The 27,040-nt window shown below is 41.4% G+C and overlaps 1 pseudogene; it reads right to left on the bottom strand.

The window, feature by feature from the left end:
- The window catches only part of LOC135701405 (lutropin-choriogonadotropic hormone receptor-like), a 65,199-nt pseudogene extending 60,719 nt beyond the window's left edge, over window positions 1–4,480 (bottom strand).
- Window positions 4,481–27,040: the final 22,560 nt, after the last annotated feature.

Genomic DNA, 27,040 nt, shown 5'->3' with positions numbered 1-27,040 from the left:
TTCCCCAAGAAGGTGCTGCTGTGGCTGACAATCAGCGAGAAGGGGATGTCAAAGCCGCTCTTCTTTCGCTCCGGACTGGCCGTGAACGGGGAAAGTACGAAATGCCTGCCGGAAGTTGCGTCGTTCATCAAGAAATACCATAAGGGCGAAGACGCGGTGTTCTGGCCGGATCTGGCGTCGGCCCACTACTCGAAGCGATCGTTGGAGGAGATGAAGCGATGTGGTACCCAAGTCGGCGAACCCGCCCAACGTCCTCCAGCTGCGTCCCATCGAGAATTTCTGGGCCAACCTGAAGCGTAAGATTTACTCCAACAGTTTTGTCGCGAAAACTGAGGAGGAATTGATGAATAAAACGAAGAAAGAACTCAAAAACATGCCTAGACGCCATGGCGAAAGTTCCGGTTAACTGCCGGAAGGCCGCTCGCAAGGGCGTAGAATTTTTTTTTCCAATTAAACTTAAATAATTACCTTCCATGGGAAATTTATCAAAAGAAATTATCTGTGTTAGCTTTTTTTTATCACCTTCCGAAAAAAGTCATTTTTTTAGTGCAAACGTTATGTCTCTGAAAAATGGGAAATTTTCTGAAACTTGCAACTCGTCTCATTTTGTGTCTATTTTCAAATCAGGCAAGAAATCTGACATCCGTAATTATCGTGCAATTGCCATTATCTCTTGCATCCCAACACTTTTTGAATCAATCTTAAACGACAAAAATTTTCAGCAAGTAAGAAATCAAATTACAAACAAACAGCACGGCTTTTTTTAAAGGTCGTTCAGCTACCTCTAATCTTCTTGAATTTGTAACCTTCATTCTTAACGCAATGGACAATCGCAAGCACGTGGAAGCTCTTTATACTGACTTCAGTAAAGCATTTGACCGAATCGACATACCATTATTACTCTTTAAATTGCAAAAAAACAGGAATGGAATCTGGACTTCTGAATTGGCTCCAATCATACTTAACGCAACGCAAACAAATAGTTTGTTTTCAGAATAAACTTTCAGAACTTATTTAGGGCGCCTCTTGGATGCCCCAGAGTTCTCATTTAGGCCCACTTCTTTTTATTTTGTACGTAAACGACATTTCCTACATACTTAAAAAAATAAAAGTTCTTATATATGCAGACGTCATGAAGCTCTTCATGGAAATAAGTAATTCTAGCGACACAGAAAAATTCCAGAATGAAATCAACTTTTTCAAAACTTGGTGCAGTAAAAGTCTACTCCAACTCAATGTAAAAAATGCAACGCAATTGTATTCAGCAGAAAAATAGAAACGCTTTTTTTGAAATATCTTTAGGCAACCAGAAAAATGTAAAATTGTAAGGGACCTAGGTTTGATCGTAGACTCCAAACTAACTTTTGTAGAACATTATAATACAATCATAACGAAAGTAAATAGTATGTTGGGCTTCATTAAGAGGTTCAGCTATGATTTTCAAGACTCATACACTATCAAATTATTATATATTACATACGTAAGACCTATTCTGGAAAACTGTAACCTAGTATGGAATCCGTACATTGCCATACACGAGGAACGCATAGTATCGCATAGTATCGCATAGTACATTATTTCACATCGCATAGAATCATCCGAAATACTTTCAAAATTAAACTTCTACACACCCTGTCAGCATCTAAGAACACGAAAATTATTCTCAGAAAAATCACACAGAACAAATTACGCAAAAAATGCGAACGATGCGACTGTATAATCTACACTGTGAAGTCATTAGCATCACTATGTCAAAAGAATAAATTAAAACCAAACTAAAACATTATAGAAATAATGAAATAATGAAATAATGCATAGTAAGTAAAATTTGGTCAATATCAACTTGACGTATTTCTTTCAATTTTGCATTTAAAAAACCTGAACACCCCTCATTTTGAAGGTGTGTGTGTGTAGAATGTTGCTCCTATTTTGATTTTGGAATTCACTCTTCAGTTGTCAAAATGCCGTCCAAGCAAGAAGAGCAGCGTATCAAAATTTTGCTCGCGCATCGCGAAAATCCGAGCTACTCGCACGCAAAGTTGGCAAAATCGCTAAAAGTTGCCAAATCAACCGTTACAAATGTAATTAAAGTGTTTGGGGAACGTTTGTCGACAGCCAGGAAGTCTGGATCGGGGGGAAATCGAAAACCGGAAGCCGCTGAGACGACAAAGAGAGTTGCCGGTAGTTTCAAGCGAAACCCTAACCTCTCTCTCCGAGATGCCGCAAATAAGCTGGGTGTATCGTCTACAACCGTGCATCGAGCCAAAAAACGAACCGGACTATCGACTTACAAGAAGGTAGTGACTCCAAATCGCGATGATAAACAAAATACGACGGCCAAAGCGCGATCCCGGAAGCTGTACACGACGATGCTGACGAAGTTTGACTGCGTGGTAATGGACGACGAAACCTACGTCAAAGCCGACTACAAGCAGCTTCCGGGACAGGAGTTTTATACGGCAAAAGGAAGGGGAAAGGTTGCAGATGTTTTCAAGCACATGAAACTGTCAAAGTTCGCAAAGAAATATCTGGTTTGGCAAGCCATCTGTACCTGTGGATTAAAAAGCAGCATTTTCATAGCTTCCGGGACTGTCAACCAAGAAATTTACGTGAAAGAGTGTTTGAATAAACGTCTGCTGCCTTTCCTGAAGAAACACGGTTGTTCCGTACTGTTTTGGCCGGATTTGGCATCTTGCCATTACGGTAAAAAGGCCATGGAGTGGTACGCCGCCAACAACGTGCAGGTGGTTCCCAAGGACAAGAACCCTCCCAACACGCCAGAGCTCCGCCCAATTGAGAAATACTGGGCTATTGTCAAGCGGAACCTAAAGAAGACCAAAAAAACTGCTAAGGGCGAGCAGCAGTTCAAGGCAAACTGGCTTTCTGCGGCGAAGAAGGTGGACAAGGTGGCTGTACAAAATCTGATGGCAGAGGTCAAGCGTAAGGCCCGGCAATTCGGATTTGGAAAAGCGGAAGCCTAACTGAATATTTTTCCTGAATTTTATACTAATTGAACTTGAAAAAGAAATTTAATTTGATTTTTAAATAAACGATTTCACCGATTTACACGCGTTTTCCCTTGACCAAATTTTGACCGTATCACCCTTTAAACATGTAAGTGTAAGTGAACATTTTATACGATAGATGAGGAAATGAAAGTTAAGAATTGATATTTCCGTTAGAGTATGGCAGTGTGAAAATTGTATTTAGAGAGTAGAAAGCGAGCAAAGGTCAATTTTAGGAAGGCACGAATCGGGTTAATCATCTCCTATCAAGTACTATATAAAAATTCGAACTGAATACCAAGTAACCAAAGTACTTCATACTATATTGAGAAAAAAAAAAACAAACATACATTGTGCGGACGGCCAACCCCAGGCAAATCAAGCCTCCCTGACGTCCCCCAGTAATACCGCCAATGGCAGGCATAGAATTCAAACCCTTGAGAAAGCCAATCACCACCCTTGTTAGTGCTTCAGGTTCAGTATGCCAGTAACAATCAGCAGTAGTGCAAAAGTCAGTTGATAGGATTTATCTCTCTGCAAAAAGTGCCCTTGCTTCCCGGAAGGAACCAGTTTCCACTGGGAAATAGCAAATCCCACCGAATGCAAATTTTCCACATCATCGTTATCGTACAGGTGCACTGGCACCCACCTACACTACATGTACTTACAAGTCCTGCAGATCGGCCGCGTACACCGATAGGGCATTTTCCCGTAATCGCTTGATGCCCACCTTCTCCAGGGTTAGTTTGTGCATGGCGGTTAGCTTCTGTGGAACGCGTACTATGGAGCTGCCCTCGCAGCGACAATGTAGTTCATCGAGAAACTCATCAGTCGAGTTCCAGCATTTGCACATCGCTCGCTTCGATTGTGCCATTATTGGTTCATGTATGTGCTGAAAGGTGTTGTTCGCTTCCAGCAATAGGGTATGGTTGCCGTCCTGCGACAACTCCGACTCCATTTCCGGCGAAACCATGTCCATCTCGGTCACTATGTGTGGCACGGAGTCATTCCCGATCAACGGTACGGCTCGTACCAAACACACACACACCCCCAACAGAGCCAGTGCTCGCCAGAGAACCACCACCGCCTGCTTTTTCCTCGTGCTTCTACATGCGCTCATTATATTCAACGTTTTTCCAAGGAAATATTTATCCACCAGGCGCTGAGATCGGATCGTTAACGTTCTTCTAAAAAAAACACTAATCTTCACGTTTAAGTTAAGCTTGCACTTTTGATATCAGCCCTCTGAATCGATCGGTCCCAATGGGACTCATCTACGTTATTTCAAACTCAAACGCTTCGCACCGACGGAACAGAACTTCGATTTCACACTTCATTATCGCATCTTCGTGCGGGCGTGGAGGTCAACAAGGGGCAGAGGGTGCAGCATCACCGGGTTCCAAAATGTTTCCGACGAAGTGAAGTTCACTCTGGTAGATTTGTTTAATTCCACTTAAAAACGCCGACAGCAGGCTAATTGAATGTCCTGGCGTTGGTGTTGGCGCTGCTGGTGGGCAATCTGAAACGGGAAGCGAGAAAAGTGGCATTGGGGATTATTAATGCTTTCTGTAGCTAGGTTTGAAGGATAACGGACGAACGTGTATTGAGGGGATGGATGCGAGCAAGGGAGTTAGTTACCTTCAGTGAGTAGCTCATTGCGATCTATGAACACAGTGCTTGTTTGCGACGCGATATTGAAATATCCTTCGAATGTCGACAACCGATAAAAATGGCATATGGCTATAGCGACGTTGCGACGCTTCGGCCGGTATGAATTATTACACTCAATGAGCATGCGGTGTTTATGCTTTATTATCCCCCCATTAGGACTTATGTACCTACCTACACACGGTAGGGCAGGATAGGAAAATATGTACATTTGGCACGTAATAGGTACACAGCGGCTGAACAATAGCTCAGCTGGAATTTGTTAACGCTTAAATGCAATTTACTTCAATTCAATTACCTTGTATAGCATGAAAATGCCATTGTCTGCCTAAAATTATATTTAACGAGATTTCTGAGTGTTGAATGCTTTTGCATCCCTGCGAGAGGGAAATATGGTGTGGGAAGGAGACCTAAATAGCTTTCCCGAAATTAAACTTAAAGCCGCTTGTTAAAAAAAATAGCAATTAAGCTAATAGGGCAGTCTTAATTGACGAAGCTATTTTTATCGTTTTCAGGACCCCATCTCCTACTTCCTGAAATCATACAGTGAAATGTATACGATCTGTCATCATTTAAAAACTTTAAATTTTAGAAAGAGCAACAGACGAACCATGTGAAAAATCAACAAAATTGTTATTTAGACCATTTATTAACAAATATTCATGAAGATTTCTGTGTGACTGAACATAAGAATGAGCATGATTGACCACCCACGGTTGCTACTCTGTTATTGCTAGACCAGCTGTAATTACACAGAGAACCTATAGACAATGCTTGGGACTAGCAATCATCCTCAATGTGTAAAAAATGGTAATCTCAAACTAGGCAATACCAGCGCAGGCCGCACCCGAACACAGGTCAAGAAAGGGAGGGGTAGGATTGTGTTGACGTGACACTCGCTTTGATGGAAGCCAAGAACACCTCTGCACTTCCACGAGGAATCACTGGGATGTTGGGTAAGTGGGTTGGGTTTGCAGCAGGGTTCGTTTTGGTAAACGATTAGCTGAATTGATGTCCTAACGATCATATAACGCGAAGGAGCTTGGGATTGCACCCAAGGTCTTCTGCTCAGTAAGCAAAAACGTTTGCCACTAGGCAAACGGGTTCCTTTTAAATCATCGAGGTGCTGTTATTACCATGTACTCATGTTAACAAATAAAACGATTGACGAATCTTGAATGTGGATGGGCTTGAGATTAGACTCATGATGTTCTGCTCAATAAGCAGAAACGGTTGCTCCAAGGCCACCGAGTCCCTCATATCACATTATTCCGTTACTCAAGTTGTTATAATTATTCAAATCCGACACAGACGACAACGAAAAGTTTTACAAAATACACGATAAACAAGCGATCTTGCCATATATTTTTGAAATTAAAGGACCTGGGACCGCGTTTTTCTGCTCAGTAAGCAAGCCACGGCAACCGACGATCTTTAAAATCCAAAAACTAAAAGCTACGAAAGAATACTTAGGCCTTCATTAAGTTCCACTTTCACGCGGCGTTCAATGTTTCGATTTGCTCTTTACGCAGTGTTCAGGCAATCATAACAAGCTATGACCGACGTGACGATTGTTTAAGTCCTGCTGTTTAAGCTACTCAAATGGAAATTACGTTCTCGAATTTCACTTGTTGAAATACGATAATTCATATAGAAATACGCGATAATTCATATAGAAATACGTGATAATTCATATAGTTTCAGCGGCTGATGGATAATTTTAAATATACTAACTGACAACGGCAAATACGACGGCAATTACGACAGCGACTACGACGGCAAATACGACGGCTCCTACGACGACGACAACAACGAATTTGTAGCTTACAATTTGTCTAGTATATAACACCTTTGCCTGGCACCTCCACTGGAGCGTCATGTCTGCTATCGGTCAGAATAGCAATTACCTTTGTTGTAATACTTCCTTCAACGAAAACAAATTTTCTTGCATTACCATGGTGATCTGGGAGGAGGTTCACGTCTAGTGCTTTCCACAGAAACCATTCACGGCCACCAGCTATCGCCCGTCCAGTCTTGGGTGTATCCAGCAAGGCATCCTTCAAATTGCTCACAATCTCCGACACTGGCGAGAGACCAGCAGACGATCACTTTTGCAAGCCGTAAACTCGCTGATTCACGGCAATTTCGGCCACCGAATCACCACCATAACTCGCAACGGACACATTATCAGCACTTTCCCCGACTAATTTACCAACCGGACCGTGTTCAAACTCGCACACGGTAAAAGCCGAAAGCGTGACATCCGAACACGGTGAATCGGCCTTCCGGGAGGCAATGAAAATCACAAGCACAATTACACTCGGTCAGCAATTTTGTGATACGGAATTTCCACTGAAAATCAACCGGGAATGCACTAATTTCACCACACCCAACTGCGAAACACGTTCAGAAGCACTTTTGGTACACTTTCGGTATCAATTTCGGTCGAAAACACTAAATTTTTTGCAAAAATAGTTGCAAGCCGAGAGTAAAAATCAAACGAGGCAGATAGCGACACCTATTCTGATGCTTTCAAACATGCTAGATCACGTTCTCTTTCTCGATTCTAAAACTTCCCGGAAAGCGAGAAAATCACCAATCACACACGTATAATCGTCCGGGAGGCAGAGTGCCAGCGCTAATCCGGCAAATGCAGCCGAAAACTATGAAAGCAAACACAGAGCAAACTTAAAACACAACCGTATCCGAAGGGGTTCGAAACTGCACCCTCATGAAGATTTCTGTTTGACTCCCATATGGAGAAATGTAATGTTCCACACAGCATTCGAATATTCTTTATTCGTTCACGAAAATGTAAGAACCAACGACTGCGAATTTGATGAAAAAGCACGCATATACAAATATAATAGTGAAGAAACTTTGGCACACTATTTAGTTATTTGCGATCAGTTAAATTGGGGCCGTGAATATGCCATTTGATGAGTATAATTTAAAATTTTATCTTTATACAAAATCTTGTACTAAGATCTTCTTTAATTACGCGAAAACCAAATAAAAATCTGACAATTTTCCTTCAAAGATGCTATAGGATAGGTGAGAACGTATGCATTACAAAATAATTAACTAATTTCGGATGGCGATGCAAAAAAAACAACAAAGGTAATTCAATGGAACAAATTTTCCTTAAATCCTACGTTCAAAAATGCTTCAACGCCCTGCCAGGCGGCCTAACGGCAGTTGGCCGAACTGTTATACACTTAGAAATACCTAATCTTACACGTGACGGAATCCATCATTGGCATAAAGGATGAGGCGTAAACAAACATGTCATGTAAAATTAAGTGCTCCGAGGCTGAAAAGTTCGGAAGTACGTTTGATTGAGCTGAATTTCACGTCTATTATGACTCAATTTTGTGACGCTCGTATATGTCAGTCTCAGAGCACCTAAATTTACATCAATTTTTCTAAGTGTGTAGCTATGGCAGATGAAAAGATGGATGTCATCATGTTCTTCAGCTGTTCCGTGGCCTTGGCTATCAGCGTCTCCTCCGTTTTGGCCACGAAATTATTGGAATAGATCCTCCGTTTGAGGTTCACCCAAACATTTTCTATCGGTTGCAACTGGGGGACGTTGGGAGGGTTCGCCAACCTTTCACGACGTCGCGGTTCGCCGGAGAGATGTTTTTCACCAGCACCTTCAGCCGCTCCTACTGGGTGATTGCCTGCTGCTCATACACGGCCGGCCTCGACTAACGCTTCCGCATAACAATGTCTGTCTTGTCCAGGTACTTCTTCAACGTTTGGCCAGTTGCTCTGACCTCCCGGCCCAAGGCGCGGAACGATGAGGCCACCTTGCTCTCGGTCTTCCTCTTCAGCTTATGCTGCACTTTACGGTCGCGCAGCGCTATCGGGCGGCGGGAACCCACCTTCCGTTCGAAGCTCTCGCCTTTCTCCAGAAGAGAGAGGATGTTGTAATTGCCGGATCGGCTATATCCAGCGGACACGAAGCACCTCACGATGTCCAACTTCTTTGCTCCAGCGTGGAGCTGGCAGTACGAACAAACCATCGAGCGTAGTTGCTTGACTGTTTTCGCCATGGCTGCTACAAATCAACTGATAACGCTGTCAATTTTTGTCTGTACACAACAGGGTTACTATGATTGGCGATGCATAAGGTGGATTCACCACCAGGTGCATGAAAAATCGCTCAAATCAGTCCATTGTTTAATGCATACGTTATATGCAATTTGTTCAAAGAAATCTATACGACGTTATCATAAGACGATCGTGACCGTGAATATTTTGGATCTTATCCAGAATTTTTAAGTGACATCAACTTATGCCGCAACGTTCAAGATATGCATCTTAAAGGGATTACACTACAAGGGACAGCTCTATGGGGTTGTACGCAATGGTGACGTAGGACTACGTGGTCTTATATAATAAATGTTATATGTTAACTGCAGCAGTGCTTTGTGTAGGAATATGAATTTGAGCGGGACACTCTCTGATTCTATTTTTAGTATGACTATGATTGGCCTGAAAAAAACCTTTTGATATGAATTTTAGTTGGGACATGTTCATAAAGGGCGAACACGAAATTATTGCGACACATTCAACAGGGCATAACTTTTTTACCATTGGGTAAAAATCAACCAAATTTTGCACACTTTCTCATTGATGTGTATTGTGTACATGCTGTCAAACTCGAAGTCGTGTTTTTCGATTCAACAAACATGGAGGTGAACCAACGCGAGTTGAGAGAACAAATTCTTTCCAAACACCTGGAATTTCCTGACCTGTCACACCAGCAGTTGGGAAAAATGTTGAACATTCACCATTCAACCGGCACCAGAGTGTTGAAGCGGTTCCAGGAGCGGTTGACGTTGGACCACGGCAAAGGAGCTGGAAGAAAACCGGGACCGGAGAACAAAAAGACGGAGGGAAAGGTGAAGCGGATGATTGAAGCAAATCCCAACGTCTCAAGCCGTGATTTGGCTAAAAAGATCGGCATGTCGCAGAGCTACGTCCAGAATGCAAAGAAGAGAGCTGGACTACATACATACAAGGTACAGAACTTCCCAAACCGCGATGAGCGGCAACAATCGACGGCTAAAACTCGGGCACGGAAGCTCTACGAGAAGATGCTGACAAAATATGGCTGCTGTGTGATGGACGACGAAACGTATATAAAAGCCGATTTTAAGCAAATTCTGGGGTTGGAGTTTTTCACCGGCAAGAGCAAGTTCGATGTGGACGACAAATTTAAGAAGAAGAAAATGTCGAAATTCACCTCCAAATATCTCATTTGGCAGGCCATCTGCTCTTGCGGACTGAGGAGTGAGCCTTTCGTGACAAAGGGCACAGTAAATGGCGAGATCTACAAATCTGAGTGCCTCGAGAAGCGCCTTTTGCCGTTCTTGCAGCAGCACGACGAAGCTCTGCTATTTTGGCCAGATTTGGCATCATGCCACTATTCTAAAAGTGTCCTGGAGTGGTATGAGGCCAATTCTGTCCATTTTGTTCCAAAGGACATGAATCCGCCAAACTGTCCGGAGCTGCGCCCGGTGGAGCAGTACTGCGCAATAATGAAGCGGGAACTTCGGAAGAGCAAGAAGACAGTCAAAGACGAGAAGGATATGTTAAGAAAATGGAAAAAAAAAACTGAGAAACTGGTACCGGATGACACTGTAAAGACTTTGATGGAGGGCATCAAGCGAAAATGCGTTCAATTTTACACTCAAGGCTCCATCGATTAACTTTTCTTTTGATTTTTGAAGTAAATATATGTATAAAACTACCCTAAAATTTTAGTTTGATTCTAAACATTATAAGAAAATTGGCATGACATTTTCGGTGTCGGAATAATTTCGTGTTCGCCCTTTAAATTTAACTCTTTTGGAAAATCATGGTGACTCTGAAGAGGGCCGATGGTAGTATAGGCCTTTGGAAGATGAATTTGTCCACTTTCTTCTTCCTTATGTCTTCCGGAACATCAAATCGTGATTTGGCAACGTAGAACTCCAGCCCCGGTATCTGCTTTGCGTCTGCCTTGATGTAGATTTCGACACGTCGGTTTCGTTAACCACTCTCGACAAGCCCTTGCGCGGGATTTGACCGCCGTGTTTTGTTGATCACGCCGGTTCGGTGCCTTCCGGACCTTGAATACACGAAGCCCAGCTCGTTTCATGGTTTGCTGAACGAACCAGACGGAACACTTTGCCTTCAGAGCCGCGTCGCGAATCGAATGGTTCGGATTACGCTTGAAATAATCCAACACCTTCCGGGCCTTCACAGGGTCAGATGTCTTCGATTTTTTTCCACTTCCAGCCCGCCGCTCGGTCGTCTGGGACTCCTTTAACGATTTTACCACCTGAGACACAGTTATATGGGTGATTCCCAGTTGTCTTCCGATCCATCTCATGGTCGCAGTCGGATTTTCCATCACGGCGCGCAAAATTCTCCGGCGATTTTCTTCTTGCTTCGATGACATCTCAATAACCACTGAACTGATTGTTATGAAATTTTGCACATGTAAACAATTCACTCCAAACTAGTTATACCCAGATTTTCATCAATTTTTACCTACGGATAAAAAAGTTACACTCAGATAAAAATTGTGCATTTTTTTTCGAGTACAAGCCTTAGCCGCATATTAGCCTTATATTGCAAAAAGGCGAATTAGCGGGCTTGTATTTTCATTATAAACAGGTGATTTCTAGCTTCGAATTTCTGAACCATCGATCATATTTTGAAGTCAATCGAGTTACTCGGTCAATTGAACCTAGAAGATAAATTGGTGGCCCTGAAAAGGGCCGTTTGTATAAATTCAATCAGCGATTCAACCGGTTAAGATGTGCTGCTTGCAATTGCAGGAACCATAAATGGCAGGCGGACGGCTTCTTCCTCTTGAACGGTTGTCCACAAAATATCCCATAAGAGCGGAAATTTGATGCCTGGAAATGCAGGAACTAGAATTGACAAGAGCACGGCTTCCTCTCTAACTGCGAGTCATAGTTGTCGTCTTCATAATTTCGAAGATAATAATGACGATGCAATGTGATTCACCTGAGAGATAATACGGCACTGGACATCAAACGAAAAACTAGATGCTAACGACACCACCAAATGGGAGGAGCTTCGATCAGCTACTACATATATGGACGAAAGCAATAATTCTGGGCATATTAGCTGAAGTTCTTCCTCTTTTACGGTTTTGTTTCTTGTAAATCGGACATGAATAAATAATCATTTTCGAAAGCTAGTTAATCATGCCTCACCCATTTTGGGTATTTTCTTCATCTGCTGTGCCTTTCTACACTACATAATGCGTTGTATAGAAACAGCCGGTAGAATATCAGTGTTCACATAGCTAAAGCTCCTCCCCTTTTTAGTTTTTCTCGTTAAACTTCTTCTCCCAACAAGTTGGTAAATCTTAGCTTTAGCAGAAAGACGCTTAGCATTTTTTTTTTTATATCCTGTTTCACGCCATGGTTCTTCTCTATGCCTGTTCAGTTCTACTGCGCTAAATTTAACGAGTAGAAATAAGAAGGGATATCGGTTACGCGCTCGAATAATTGAAAATTCTACAAATATTTAATCGAATAGCTGGAAAAATCTTTACGATTGATCGTTAATTGAATAAATGAACTTTTAAGCATCTCTAGAAAATAGTGTAATATCCTGTTTTTTGGTGGTCCTTCGAAAATGTCGAACAGCAGAATTGCAACCAACAAGTGTAACCCAAGAACCAAAAGCGGTGCGATGCTAGTTTTCATTACTATGACGCCGACTGAATTGAGGGGCTTAGAAGCAGAGGAGTGAAACTCAATTCTCTTCATCGATTTCCTCTTTTGATGACAATTTATTTATTTATTTGTCTGCATCAACAGGCTGTGATTTAAGTAACTTATGTAGGTAAGTCAAAAAATAAAAACTAAAAATAAAATACATAAATAAAACACACAATCATTCACGGTTAACTGTGCCAGAAAAGAACGATGAGAAGTATCTTCGTAGCAGCTGTCGAGGCATATGGAAATCGAAGATGCCCGAGACTAGATTGAACACTCGTTGCAGCCCACCTATTGCACCGTTCATGCCATAGTTTGTGCGCTGAAGTGGCAATCTCAGCATAACGTTGTTACGTAGCGCACGGGGTTGGACGTTAATGTTGACTTGCCCCAAGATTGCACTGCAATCAATTCTACCTTGTAAAGTGTCCGCAACGAACAGTGCCCTAGAGGTGTCTCTTCTAGTTCGGAGAGGCTCCAGATCAATCAGCTGGTAACGACTTTCATAGCTGGGCAGATGAAATGGGTCTCTCCAAGGCAGCTTCCGCAGAGCGAATCGAAGAAAACGGCGTTGAACGGACTCAACTCTCTCAGCACCATTGTTGTAGTTTGGACTCCAGACCACAGAACAATATTCCAGAATGGATCGCACCAAGGAACAGTACAGTGACTTCAAACAGTAGATATCGGAGAAATTCTTTGCTATCCTGAAGATAAATCCCAATATCCTAGACGCCTTGTCGACAACGTACGAGATGTGCTGCTTGTACGTAAGTTGAGAATCCAGAATAACACCCAGATCTTTCACATGGTTCACACAGTGCCGATAAGTTTGTATTCAAATGTGATTGGTTCTTTCTTCCGAGTAAAAGTGATCACTGAACACTTAGTGGGGTTAACCACCATTCGGTTCAAATTACACCAGCTGGCAAAGGCTTCGAATTGACGTTGAAGGAAGTGACAGTCACCAATCGAGCGGATTCATAGGTAGATTTTAAGATCGTCTGCATACGATAGTCGTGGGCCTTCGATGACCAAGTTCACGTCATTGAAGTAGAGTAAGAAAATCAAAGGTCCCAGGTGACTTCCTTGAGGTATTCCTGACGTAGCTAGATAGATATTGGACCGGTTGTCACCAATGGCAACCATCAGTTGTCGATCAGTGAGATATGAACGAAACCATCGCAAGAGGTTGCCGCTGACCCCAAGTCTATGCAACTTGGCAATCGCGATGGCATGGTTTAGCTTATCGAAGGCAGCTGACAAGTCGGTGTATATGACGTCTGTTTGAGTCCTCTCTGCCATGCTTTCCGTAAGATACGATGTCAAACACAGCAGATTTGTGGAAGTAGAACGACCGGAAGTGAAACCGTGTTGATCACCACTTAGATACTGCTTACAATGAGAGAGTAGAGGCTCCATGATAACTAACTCGAATAACATCAGAAACTGCACTCAACGACGTAATTCCATGATAATTGTCCACATCCCGTTTGCTGCCCTTTTTGTGGATAGGAAACATATGTGCGAATTTCCAGCAAGATGGAAATGTACCACTCGAGATGGACAATCGAAATAGCATGGGCATCAGCAAGCTGGCGATATGCTTTTTCAGGAATACGGATGGAACGCCATCGGGTCCTGGATTGAAGGACGACTTGAGTTGTGATGCGGCAGTGGAAATCATCTCGACGTTCACATCCATCGCACCCAGTGTTTGACCGTACAGTGGAACATTACTAGCTGCTAGGGTAACGTGTTCGTCAGTTAATGTCTCATTCGTGAAAACACTGGCGAACTTCTCAGAAAACAAGCGACAGATCTGCTGAGGAGTGGAAGCAACTGCTCCATTTAACACCATTGAAGAAGGTAGGCCGGATTCCTTGCGCTGCTCATTTACGTAATTCCAGAATGACTTCGGGTGCGACTTGAGTTTCCTCTGAATCCCTCGTTGATATCGCGAATAGCATCGACGGCTAACTCGCTTGAACTCATAATTGAGCCTAACGTAGTGACGTTTCAGCGAAAGCGTACGATACTTAGTGAATTTTCTTAATGCGGCTCTCTTGGTCGACTTCAACCTACGCAGTTCACTCGTCTGCCAGGGAGGATGAGAAATTTTACGGTGAACTCTTTTCGGAACGTGCCTGTCAATGACATAAGCCAAGACATGTGAAAATGTTTGCGCAGCGGTTTCAACATTATCAGGATCGAGGATGCTCTCCCAATCTAACTAGATAGCACGTTGACGATACTACGGTGATCGGCTTTGCGGAAATCGTATGACACGGTCGTGGAAATGTCGTCAAAGACCCGATCGTGATTGTCAGCAACAGTGACAACCAAGGGAGGGTGATGATGTACTTGCTTTACTAGTGGAGAAGGTGTCGTGGAGATGAAAGCAGCGGTGTCCTGAACGCTAACGAAGCAATGGCATCACTAACCTATTTCGCACTATTTCTGCTAAGCTCTTCTATCATCCAGAACAACAAACGTATCAATGAATGTGTTTGTCGTCGAGGTATTAACGAAACAGAAAGTCGATAAAGCGAATCTATAAAAACCAGTTGCACCCCTGCTTCCAAGTTTGGTTACAAGATTACAACTCTGGAGAGCATTTTGTGTGGTCGTTGGGGGCGTTTGGTTCTGAAAATGGCGATGGGTGTGCAAAATGTTACGCTATTGCATCCTCCCTATTCGCACACGCCCGAAGATTGGAGGCGAATGCCGCTTCGACTTGTTTCGTCTACTAACGACTCTCTGATGACAGTGTTTGGGAAGCAGCATATGCATGTACGTAATTGGTAGATTTGTTAATTATTACGACGCTTTTGGACAATGCGTGACGTTTGCCATTTTTTTCAACAGTTGGAAGTTGCTATCGATGCGTAGAAATATTTCTGATTGATTGGTGATAAAATTATTGAAATTGGTCCAGGGGCAGCTGAATTATTAACGTTCAAAATCTTTCATAATTTCGTTACATGTTCCATTACCTCATCGTCAAAACTTTTTTTTTAGCGAAGTGAGTGGAAACAACGCCAGGATTTTCTGAGGTATGACATCTCTGAACACGCCTTCTTCGGAAAGGAAGTAAAGCCGTTGGTCCCCGGTCTATGTGTTGATGGGTCGATAGGTAGGGTCCAGGTGTGGAAGCTGCCTCCCTGGCGTCGGTAGCAGTGGCACTCAGTACGGAAAACTAGATCGACGGAAAACAAATCAAGGGGGAAAAAACCCTGGTACCGTGTTTTATAAGCTTCGCAATAGTCATTTCGTTATGAGATTACCGTAGAATGGGGTAACATTGGTAGTTTTTTTTAAAGTTAATTCTAAATATTTTTTACAGCAATGAAAGATTTAAAAAAAATACTAAGCAAGAACTGAGGATCCTAGAGTTCATTCGGAAATTAAAACATTTGCACTATTTTTTAGTGTTGCGACCGATTATCAGTATTTTGATTTGTGGTTACTTTGATAATGGTCGATAAATGTAGAAAAAATATGCGAACCTCAGACAATTTAATTATTGAAATATGAAAAATTGAATATACTCAACAGAAAACATCATAAGCAATAAGGATACAACATTGAATAAGTGATGGCTTGAGTAACAACAGGTGAAAAACTTGAAAATTTGTTTTTAATATTTTTTCAAAATATGTACACACTTAGATTTTTCTACCGAGATCGGCTGTGCAAATCTCGGCAAAATAAGTTTCACTGAGATCTCAGCAAAAGTGACATTTGATTGCTGAGTCTCGGATAATGCTTAGCTGAATCTCAGCAAACAAATGAAATGTTTGCTGATATCTCAGTAAAACTTTTTTTGCCGAGATTTGCACAGCCGATCTCGGTAGAAAAATCTAAGTGTGTAACACGTTCTATACAAAATCTACATACGATATCAACGGAAATACCCTAAGCTACAAAATGGAAACAAAGTTTCTCATTCAGAAAAAGCGCAGAGAGTGAATTTAATCATTATACTATACTATCAAAGCTAACCGCATTATCAAAGATACCCCGTTTTACGGTACTCGTAATCGATTCCTTGAAAGAACACGAATTGCTCTTAATATTCCCTCAACGCTGGGTGAAAATCCAAGCGTTATATTGTGATCAACACGACCAATGTAGGTTACCTTGTAGGACATTTGTTTTTTCACCACCTCTTGTATGTGTATCAGACATTTGCATCGACCTTTTTTTCTCAGTGGATTTGATACTCATACAGTTCCACTCAGTAGTAGCCTGTGTGTGACTTGTGACAATTTGAGAATGGAACAAAGGCACCCGGGGAAAATTAACAAAAATGCAATCTACATTCGGATAAGTATCGATACTGAGGGAGGCTTGTTTGTATTAGACAGCATGGCGACAGCCCGTATTCATTGGCATACGTATTTCACCATATCAGCTGGTGATTTGCTTAACTTCATTGCTGAATTGATTAGCAGTGGACATCGACATCTTATCCTCAAACTTTGTGACCCAATAAATGCTGAACGACCCGTACAGCCGGTTCCATCCAACCACAGTACACTGACGCTAGTAGGTAAACATCGAAACAGCATTTTTCATGACTTCCTTCGTAAGTGTTCGTTTAGCACATTCACAGTGTGTACTACCTACAGTGCACTTTGGCTAAGAACAATTCTAAATTTCTGGACAAATCTTTTGAATCTTGCCAAGCATACCGGGACTGTACTGTCCTGACCGTCGACGATGCGATCGATTTTACACGTACAGAAACATCCGCCATCACATTTCAGTCATTGTCATGTTATTTGCAATTAGCGCGCTAATTAGCACCAACCTTCCGATCTCGTATCAGTACACAGACACAGCGCCACGGTTGAAGGTGTCTGGCTAAAGACGGCACATCGAAGTTTCTTCAGCACGAAAGATGACAGCTGTTATTTGATACCCATAACTTCGGGTGACAAGTCTTCCAAATTAACGTTGCTTGCTCACGGCAGGCGTAAGTTTGCTAAAATCTCAAGATCATTACCCACCTTCCCAACTGCAAATGCCGGTATCTAATCATCAAAAAAAAAACTGTTGTCATCTAATTAATCACAATGGCTACGTTCGGTACACGCTAAATCTAGATGGAGCTGGAATTAGGGCGTCAACATTTACCATCGAATAGGGGAAGATTTCAACTACCCGATGGATATGTTATTTGTGTAGGCGTGCCTTGAATTGCTAGAAATCAACGAGAGAAGTCATTGTTTACAAAAGCCGTTACGCCATAATTCCAGCTCTATCTAGAAATGCGTCCGTAGCAGCTGGCTGGTGGATGAAATCTTAATGGTCCCCTGAGGGTGTAAACACTACAAACAAGCTGAGGAAAGTCGTTTTCTACTTGTATCATTACCGCAAAGCCCGCAGCGCGAACCACGACGACCCGGGCGCAGGCGGGAAATTTAATGGAAACATCGCCAAACAGCAAAGGTAGATGTACCAGTCATGGCTATGCGTTCCTTTTATGGTGTGCTACTGTTATGGCACATGGGAACGTATAGCAATTACTGGTACATGTACCCTACCTAATTAGTGTAAACGCAGTGGTCTTCTTTGTTTCTCGATAATTTTTCATTTGAGATTATATTGCGAATTTTACAGCAATGTTCAATGTTCTATCTCCGCTGGTTGCATTAAAAATGGTTAATTATTATTGTAACTGGCCTGAGCGAAAAAGTGTTTGAGGGATTATTATTAGCGCAGGAGTCTACTTTTGTGCAGAATGCGCAATAATATTCAACCGAATCTATTTCGGTTGCACGGCATAGCAGTCAACAGTATTTTTTTACGCAGAGCTTTCCACTGTCAACCAATGTGATTGTGAAAGCAGTTTTAAATTTATGTTAATACATAAAGTGAGTGGATTCAATATTTTGATTGGTTCAATAAAATTTGACCAGAGTAAATTAAATGTATCATCTTTCTCTATATATATCTGTAAAAAACAAATACTTCATCAAAGGTTTGGAGAGTCCAGCATCATGTGCCGTTTTAGTAAATGAATCGACTCAACTCAACGAGATCGGAAAATGTACGCATGTGAGTATGTGTGTGTGTGTGCACTGCATTTTCTCGAAGATGACCCATGGTATTTTCCCAGTTTTTAGGGATGTTGCTTAACCGATTTGAGTTTTATCGGTTCTATTTTTTTTTTTCAAAAGAACTCCCAAAAAGAGTTTTACCTCGATCGGAAATTTGGTTTCGGAGATAAGAACAAGCAAGTGAAATTTCGCTATGAAACTTAGTTATTATCTCTCCTTTCTCGGAGATAACTGAAAGGTTTGTCGTTTAGTAACATTTTATGTATCGCTGTAACAAACATCGTTTGCTACACTATTTGTGGATTACTTGATCGCCAATTCTCCTCCGTATCCTCGATTTCTAGGAACCGCTCTGGTTCACGATCCCGGTTTTAATTAATTAGTGGCTTGGAAAATCCATCGGCGACTTGATTTTTGGTGTTAACCATTGTAGTGTATTGACCATACCCTGTTAATACAACATTGCTCACCTCCAAAGAGAGAGGTAAAACATACTCACCTATCAAGAAAGGACCTTGCTCTTGGAGTGACAGATACGGATGAAGGTGGACGAGGGGATTGGATTGAACGTACGAGAGGAAAGCAAACCCCACACGCATCAATATATTGACGCGAAGGGGAATTATTGACAATAATATTGATGATGTGAATTCAGAAATATTGTCAATCTCGATATATTGACGTCAATATAGTATGTATTGACAATACGATTATTGTCAATAAAAGCAATCGTGTAGGGTTCACTGAAGAGCACGGACGGAGGCCACTGAGACTGAAGGATACGACGGGACAACATCCAGGAGACCAGGGCACAAATTCTACAATTGGCAACTTGGTGGTGGAGAACCGCACGCGGAAGGTAAATAACACCGACAGATTTATGGATGATCTTCGAACCAGGAAAATAAATCATCCATAGTGCCCGTTCTTTTTCTGTTTTCATGAGATTTCGGTCTGCCAGGGTGTAGCCAAGGTGGCCAGCAAACCGGGAATACCGGGAAATATCCGGGAATTTGAAAAGAAACCGGGAAAATCTCGGGAATTCAGTTAGAGAACCGGGAAAAATGAATTAACCATAATACCATAAGAACAAATTTTTACACCAGAATTTCAGAATAAATCATTAAAGCAGAGTGATCCTTTAACAAATGAATGTCTTGCTCTATTTGTTGTATAATTTTCTTCAGTGTCCCGTCTTATTGTTTTTAGAATTTAATCACTCAGCAATATTGGAAATTGCTTTTTGTCGTCTCAATTTCAGATGCAAAGTGCATGGTCCTTAATAGAAAATTTTGAAGATGCTGGACTTTGGTAACAAATATTTGTTATAACCGAACTGAATTAATCTTTTTCGGGGTTTTAATTTTTCGTTGTTCAAAATTCGCATGATATCAATTCCAGAATTAACTTGGAATTCTGCTCTGAATTATCTTGAAATTGTTCGTAAATCACAAAAAAACACTCCGCGTAATAATTACCGTTTAATTCTCTTTTGGAATTTCCTTGCAACCCCTTCTAAGAATATAATAAGAATCCTTCTTAGAATTCCCTTGAGCCTATCCGGAGGCTTTTATTTCTTTGAAAATCTGTACAAATAATTATTTTAACTCTATTGAAAACAGCAGAAATCTTTCGAGTATTTTACAGAATTTCTTTCTAATTATCAGAAATTTTTTTGCAATAAATTTTGTTGGAGTTCTGTGATGAATCTTTCGTACTAGGGTTGAAATTATTGCAGAACACTCTTAGAACTCTGTTTCTTGTTGAATTATGATCATAATTTTCTTGAAATTCTTCTTAAAATCATACATCATACAAATCTCCTCAGAATCACGTAGGGATTTTCCGCAAAGTTTTGTTTTTCACAACTCCTTTTTAAATCTTCTAAAATTACCTAACCATTTAATTCAGAACTTGCATTCTTCTCCACAGAAATCCTTCGAAATTCATCTAACAATTTCTAAGGATTTCATGTCAGAATAATTCTGGAAATCTGCTCAGAACTTCTCCATCGAAAACTGTGTGGGAGTCCTTCTCAATATGAAAAAATTTGAAATCAACACTTTGAATACTTTTAACTTTTACTAAAAATTCCAAGGTTTTCCCGCCAGATTCTATATATTGTTATGTAATATTTTATAACCCTTAAAATGCTTCCAAGTCTCAGAGCGTGACAATTATGATTCCACGACTCATAATTTTTTTTTTTAATCTGTGATCTTGAATTTTTTTTTAAATCTCACATTTTAATTATTTTTACTCCAAATCTTGCATAACGAAGATTGTTATTAATCAAAAATTCTAGTGCTAGTTTCAGACTTTACACAAATTTTAAAGCTCCAGAATCGTCTGAATCTTCTTAAATCACTTTTTTATGTTTTCAGTAAATTCCTTTCAGCACGTTCTTAATTTTTTTGTTGTTGAAAATGGTTGGTTGTCTTTATTAAGGAGATTTTCAGCCAGGCGCTTGTTTCATCTCCGCATCGTTGAATATTAACAATCGGGATTTTTTTAAGATTTGAACCGGGAAAACCGGGAAAAAAACCGGGAATTTCAAAATGAAAATTCACTGGCCACCCTGTGCAGCGCTAAGCTTGCAACACTGTTATTAGAGCAGTTTCGTGAGTGACGTGAAAAATTCTGTGGTGCGTTTTTAGGCTATGATTTTTTCTTCTTTTGTTGGTCGTACAATCTACAAAATGATAAAAAATATCTGATGGACAGATACAGAAGCGAGAATTTTTGGAATTCTCCTTGTTGCGTAGAGAATTTTTAGCATTCTCATGGAGGTGGCGAAGGTCAATTGGACCTTCCCAGAGAAGCGAGAATTTCCGGAATTCTCCTTGTTTGTTAGATAATGTTAAGCATTCTCTTGGAATTGATGAACATCAACTGTATTTAAAAGTAGAATTTTTGAATTTTCTGCGTATGTAACACATATGTACATCCTGACGGATCTGATGAAAGTCCTAGTCCTAGTTTTATTCAGAAAAGCAGTCATGGGCACGATTGTGTCAACCGTTAAACTCAATGTTGTTCTCGTTCGAGTGTTCGTATGAAATGAAATCCGTGGTTAAATAAATGTAATTTATATCCTCATATCCAAGGTGAACACTACACAGATAAAAATTCTGAATTTTAGTTGTGATGTAAACATTCATTCACGTAGACTTGTATTTCATTTCACGCAACCGAGTAACTTACAAACAATGTTGTTAACAAAGATGGGCTTTTGTATACAATATTCAGTACATCGCATGAAATGTGTCAGATTTTTACATGATATATAATGTAAACGTATATGATATGTGACGCTCCATTTATGTGCATCATATTGAACATAAATTTACACTACTTTTTCGAACTGTGTAGGTATTCACTTGTTGAGTTGTTTTTAACGAAAACAATTGGTGGAGGAAATACGCCCTAGGTATTCCTCCATTTCGATGCAACCAAATTGAGACGAGTAAACTGGCCAAAGAATGGCGAGTGTGGAAGAAGTCACTTGAGTGCTGCTTTGCAGCTTACGGAATTACAGACCAGAAGGTCATGCGAGTAAAGCTGCTTCACTTAGGCGGTCCTGCTCTTCAAACTGTATTCAGAAATCTCAAGGACTATGACCACGTACCGGTGGTAGCGCTCAACTGGTGGTTCGATGCCGCTGTTGAAAGATTGGATGAATTTTTTGGACCAAGACATCAGAGCACATCCGAGCGTAGGAAGTTTCGACAAATGAAGCAAAAGTCAAACGAGCGGTCTGCTGATTATGTCATCCGTTTGAAGCAACAGGCCACGGAATGTGGATTTGAGAAGTACGGAACGGAACTAGCTCAGATACTCACAGAGATCTACTTGGAGGACCCTATGGTCCAAGGATACACTTGGAATGAGGTTCGCAGAAGGATTCTGTTGAAAGATTTACCGTTTGCTGAGATTGAAGCACTTGGCATATCGCAAGAGGGAGTTGATTAACAGGTGGAGGAAATTGTTTCGTCGAAACCACCAGAGAAGATTTACAAGGTAGGGCAGTCGACACCAGACCCAAAGGACAGCAATAAATCGCTCATTAGGCCGGCTTTAGTTTGCTACAACTGCGGACGCAAGGGTCACGTTTCGGCATCGATGGCATGCCCTGCTCGCAACAAGCAGTACCGAAATTGCAGCAACCATGGACACTTCGAGAAGATGTGCCGAAAGCGTAAGCGTAATGATTCCAAAGGATCGGCAGGAATACAGATTCGCGTGGTGACAAAATTGGATGAAGCATGTACCTCAGAAGGCAAAAATTCTGGAAATGGTGAACAGGATAAAGTGTACTACGCGTTTTATTCTGGAAATGAGGCCAATGTGATCAAATGTATTGTTGGAGATGTGAAGCTGAAAATGCTCGTTGACTCGGGTGCAGACGCTAATTTGATAAGCGATGACGCGTGGACTGACCTCAAGTCACACAATGTCGCAGTATCCTCTTCCACAAAAGGATCCTCTCGAATCTTAAAAGCATCTTCTTCTTCTTATTCGCATTTCAAGCTTATTGCTTAGCGCATATTAGCTTATTGCGTGCTCTCAACTTCCACAGTTGTTAATTGAGAGCTTTCGATGCCAATACCAATGCATGAATTTGTATATTGTGTGGCAAGCACAATGATACTCTATGCCCAGGGAAGTCGAGAAAATTCCCAACCCGAAACATTCCCTCGACCGGCTTGGTAATACCGTGCCTTTACTGACTAGGCTATGAGGCCCTTAAAAGCATACGGTACTGATAAACCTTTAAATATCTTGGGATCGTTCGTATCACTCATAGCAGTAGGTGAACGTGAAGTCCGTGCAGAGTTTCTCGTTGTGAAAGGTGGCCAGCGTTGCTTGTTGGATGACGTCACTGCTAAAGAGCTAGGTGTCCTACGTGTGGGGATACAGGTCAAGCGAATGATCGAAGCATTGAAGCCGTTCACTAAAATAAAAGGCATAAAGGCTCATATTCACTTGGACCCAAATGCAGTTCCAGTATTCCAACCGATGAGAAGGATTCCAATTCCTTTTGAAGAAGCTGTCAACTGAAAAATGGATCAACTGTTACAGCATGACATTATTGAGGTCAAGTCCGGGCCCACTAGCTGGGTGTCTCCGTTAGTGGTTGTCGGTAAGACAAATGGCGAGCCGCGTCTCTGTCTTGACCTTCGTCGAGTTAATGAGGCTGTCTTGAGGGAGCATCATCCCATGCCGATTGTCGATGACTACATCATGCCCTTGGGAAAAGGAGGATTTTGGAGCAAATTAGACATAAGGGAGGCATTCCTACAAATCGAGTTGGCGGAGCAGTCACGTGATGCCACTACATTCATCACGAATCGTGGGTTGTTCCGCTTTACCCGTCTACCATTCGGCCTGGTGACTGAAACTTATGAAACTTACTGGTATTTGGACGGTGTCATCATCGAAGGAAAGGATATCAAGGAACACGACGAACGCCTAGAGAAGGTAGCATAAATGTATTTTTTTAATCAGTCGAACTTTTGAATTAGTTTTGTTTTTCTTGTTTGTTTTAATGAATAAATATTTCCTTTGAATGAATACGTTTAATTGAACTATTTCAGGTACTATTACGATTGAAAAAGAGATCGGTTGAGCTAAATTGGGACAAATGTCTGTTCAGGGTAACAGTATTAGAGTTTCTTGGGCATAGCGGAATCAGACCAGCTGAATCGAAAATCCAAGCTATTTTGTCCTTCAGAGAACCTCAAAATGAAGCCGAAGTTCGAAGTTTTCTTGGGTTGGCGAAATTCCCTCCACAAATTTATCCCAAATCTGGCCACATTGGATGAGCCATTACGACGCCTTCTAATTAAAAAAGCAAAGTTTTTATGGACGGACAAACATCTTGTTCATTCCAGGAGATTAAAGCAGCTATAAGTAGAATCGGATACTTGGGTTTTTACAAGATTGAAGATCGCACGGCTGTAATAGCCGACGCCAGCCCTTCTGGGGTAGGAGCGATACTAGTTCAATTTGATTGTGAAAACCGTCACCGTATAATTAGCTTCGCATCGAAGTCCTTAACTGAAACAGAACGACGATATTGTCAAACGGAAAAGGAGGCCTCAGCTATCGTGTGGAGCATTGAAAGATTCCGGTATTATCTTTTGGGAAAGAAGTTTCAGACCTTGACGGATTGTAAAGCACTGATGTTTTTGTTTTCCGTACGTTTGAAACCTTGCACACGTATAGAACGTTGGGTTCTAAGGCTGCAGACTTTTGATTACGAGGTTATCCATGTAGCAAGAAAAGACAACATTGCCGATACACTCTCTCGTCTGGCAAAGGAAAATCCTACTCCATTCGATATATCGGAGGAAATCATGGTCAATGAAGTTGCTCTGTATGCTGCCAATTGTTCCGCATTATCCTGGAAGGAAATCCAAAATGCTTCAAGAGATGATTCTGAAACACAACATATTTTGGAAATAATGAAACGAGATGCTATACAAGAGCTGCCAGTTGAGTACCGAGTTGTTGCCCATGAATTATGCGAGTTAAATTACATTTTTTTTAAGGGGCGATCGTATAGTGGTTCCCAGTTCCCTCAGGATGAAAGTATTATCGACTGCTCATGAGGGACATCCAGGGATCGTTATGATGAAGAACCATTTAAGATCAAATGTTTGGTGGCCAAGGATGGACAAGGCTGTTGAAAGATTCGTGAAGAATTGCCGAGGTTGCACGTTAGTGGCGGCACCTGATCCGCAGCAAACTCCCATCTGCTCCATGGGAAACAGTAGCTCTTGATTTTCTTGGTCCACTTCCAGAAGGACAATATCTGCTGGTTGTTATTGATTGTTACAGCCGTTTTATGGAGGTCATCGAGATGGAGAGTACGACCACCAGAGAGCTATCAAATTCAGTAGATTCGGAATTCCTTCAATTCTGAAGGCCGATAATGCTCCACAATTCAGCTACGAGTGTGCTGAATTCCGAGAGTTTTGTAAAGCCAACGGAGCGAAGCTATTGAATACTATTCCCTACTGGTCCCAGTCTAATGGGGAGGTCGAAAGGCATAACCGTTCAATTCTCAAGCGCCTACGAATCGCACAAGAGTTGGGCCATGAGTGGAGAAAGGAGTTAAGGCTTTACCTGCTCATTTATCATGCCAGCAAACATCCGTTCACTGGAAAATCACCTGGAGAAATCATGTTTGGCCGTCGCATAAGGAGTAAACTTCCGACTTTGCATAATTTCCAGGAGGATGCCAGCGTTCGAGAACAAGATTTGGTTTCAACAGAAAAAGGTAAGGAATACCTATACGGATCGGAGACGTCATGCGAAAGCAAGTGACTTACGTGAAGGGGATTTGGTTCTGCTGAGAAGAATGCGTAAGAAGAATAAGCTCGATACTGACTTTGCAAATGAGGAGTACATTGTTAATCGTAGATCAGGAACAGATACCATTGTCCAGTCTAAACGCACTGGAAAACATTACAAGCACAGTACTGCACATCTTAAGAAAGTCAGTGGATTTGAAACCGATAATAGCAACAGCGATGATACACCTGATGACAGCTCTGGTACAGTGAACGATGAAGTAAATGAGGATTCTCTTCCTTTTCATACGACAACACCTTAAGATGATTGTGAACTTTCTGGTGAACCAGGTGCTGTTGCAAAACGGATTAGAAATCAGCCTGTGAAGTACAGTGACTATGTATCTTATTGTAACTCAATGAAGGTCAAATGAATCTGAATGAAAAAAAATTAAACATGATGTTAATAAATATTGTTCAAACTTTATTCTTAAGGGGGGGTTGTAGTGTACTGACCATACCCTGTTAATGCAACATTGCTCACCTCCAAAGAGAGAGGTAAAACATACTCACCTATCAAGAAAGGACCTTGCTCTTGGAGTGACAGATACGGATGAAGGTGGACGAGGGGATTGGAGTGAACGTACAAGACTGAAGGATACGACGGGATAACATTGAGGAGACCAGGGCAGAAATTCTACAACCATGACCGACCCATTATCGGTTGCTTAATGGACAATGGACAAAATGGTATAGTATGTACAAGTGCTTGGTCCTCGGGTTGTAAGAACCATTCTTGGCAATGCAAATAGCAGATTGATTGTCACACAAGATCTGGATAACATTCTAACCAAATAGTTGCTTCAACTAATTCCTCCACCATCATGCTTGGCATACACAGTTTTGGTCACGAACTGCTAATTTGCTAATAACTTTAAACAGAGTTGACGAAACATCGTTCTTTTTGAGATTTTAATTCCAGTAATAAACTGTATTTGTTTTTGCGTTGTAAAAATGAAGTGAGATTTTTTTTTTCTTTATTAAAGAGATTTTTAGCCATAGGCTAGTTCATCTCTTGAAGTGAGAAATGCTAGCTGCACATCTCGGACTTTAAGAGTAAAAATTCATTGGTGTTGATGCAAATGTTACGATTTATCTATTTTTTGCACATCTATAGTAAGCTATGATCCTAATCTATCAATTACTTTAAAGAAAATCTACGTAGCCCGTCGTTGATCGCCGTGTGA

The sequence above is a fragment of the Ochlerotatus camptorhynchus genome, unplaced genomic scaffold (genome assembly GCF_037179485.1).
Source record: "Ochlerotatus camptorhynchus isolate MF236.1 unplaced genomic scaffold, CSIRO-AGI_Acam_v1.1 ptg000159l, whole genome shotgun sequence".
Lineage (NCBI taxonomy): Eukaryota > Metazoa > Arthropoda > Insecta > Diptera > Culicidae > Ochlerotatus > Ochlerotatus camptorhynchus.
Note: the sequence above shows the minus strand (reverse complement) of the source record. Positions and strands in the feature narration are given on the sequence as shown.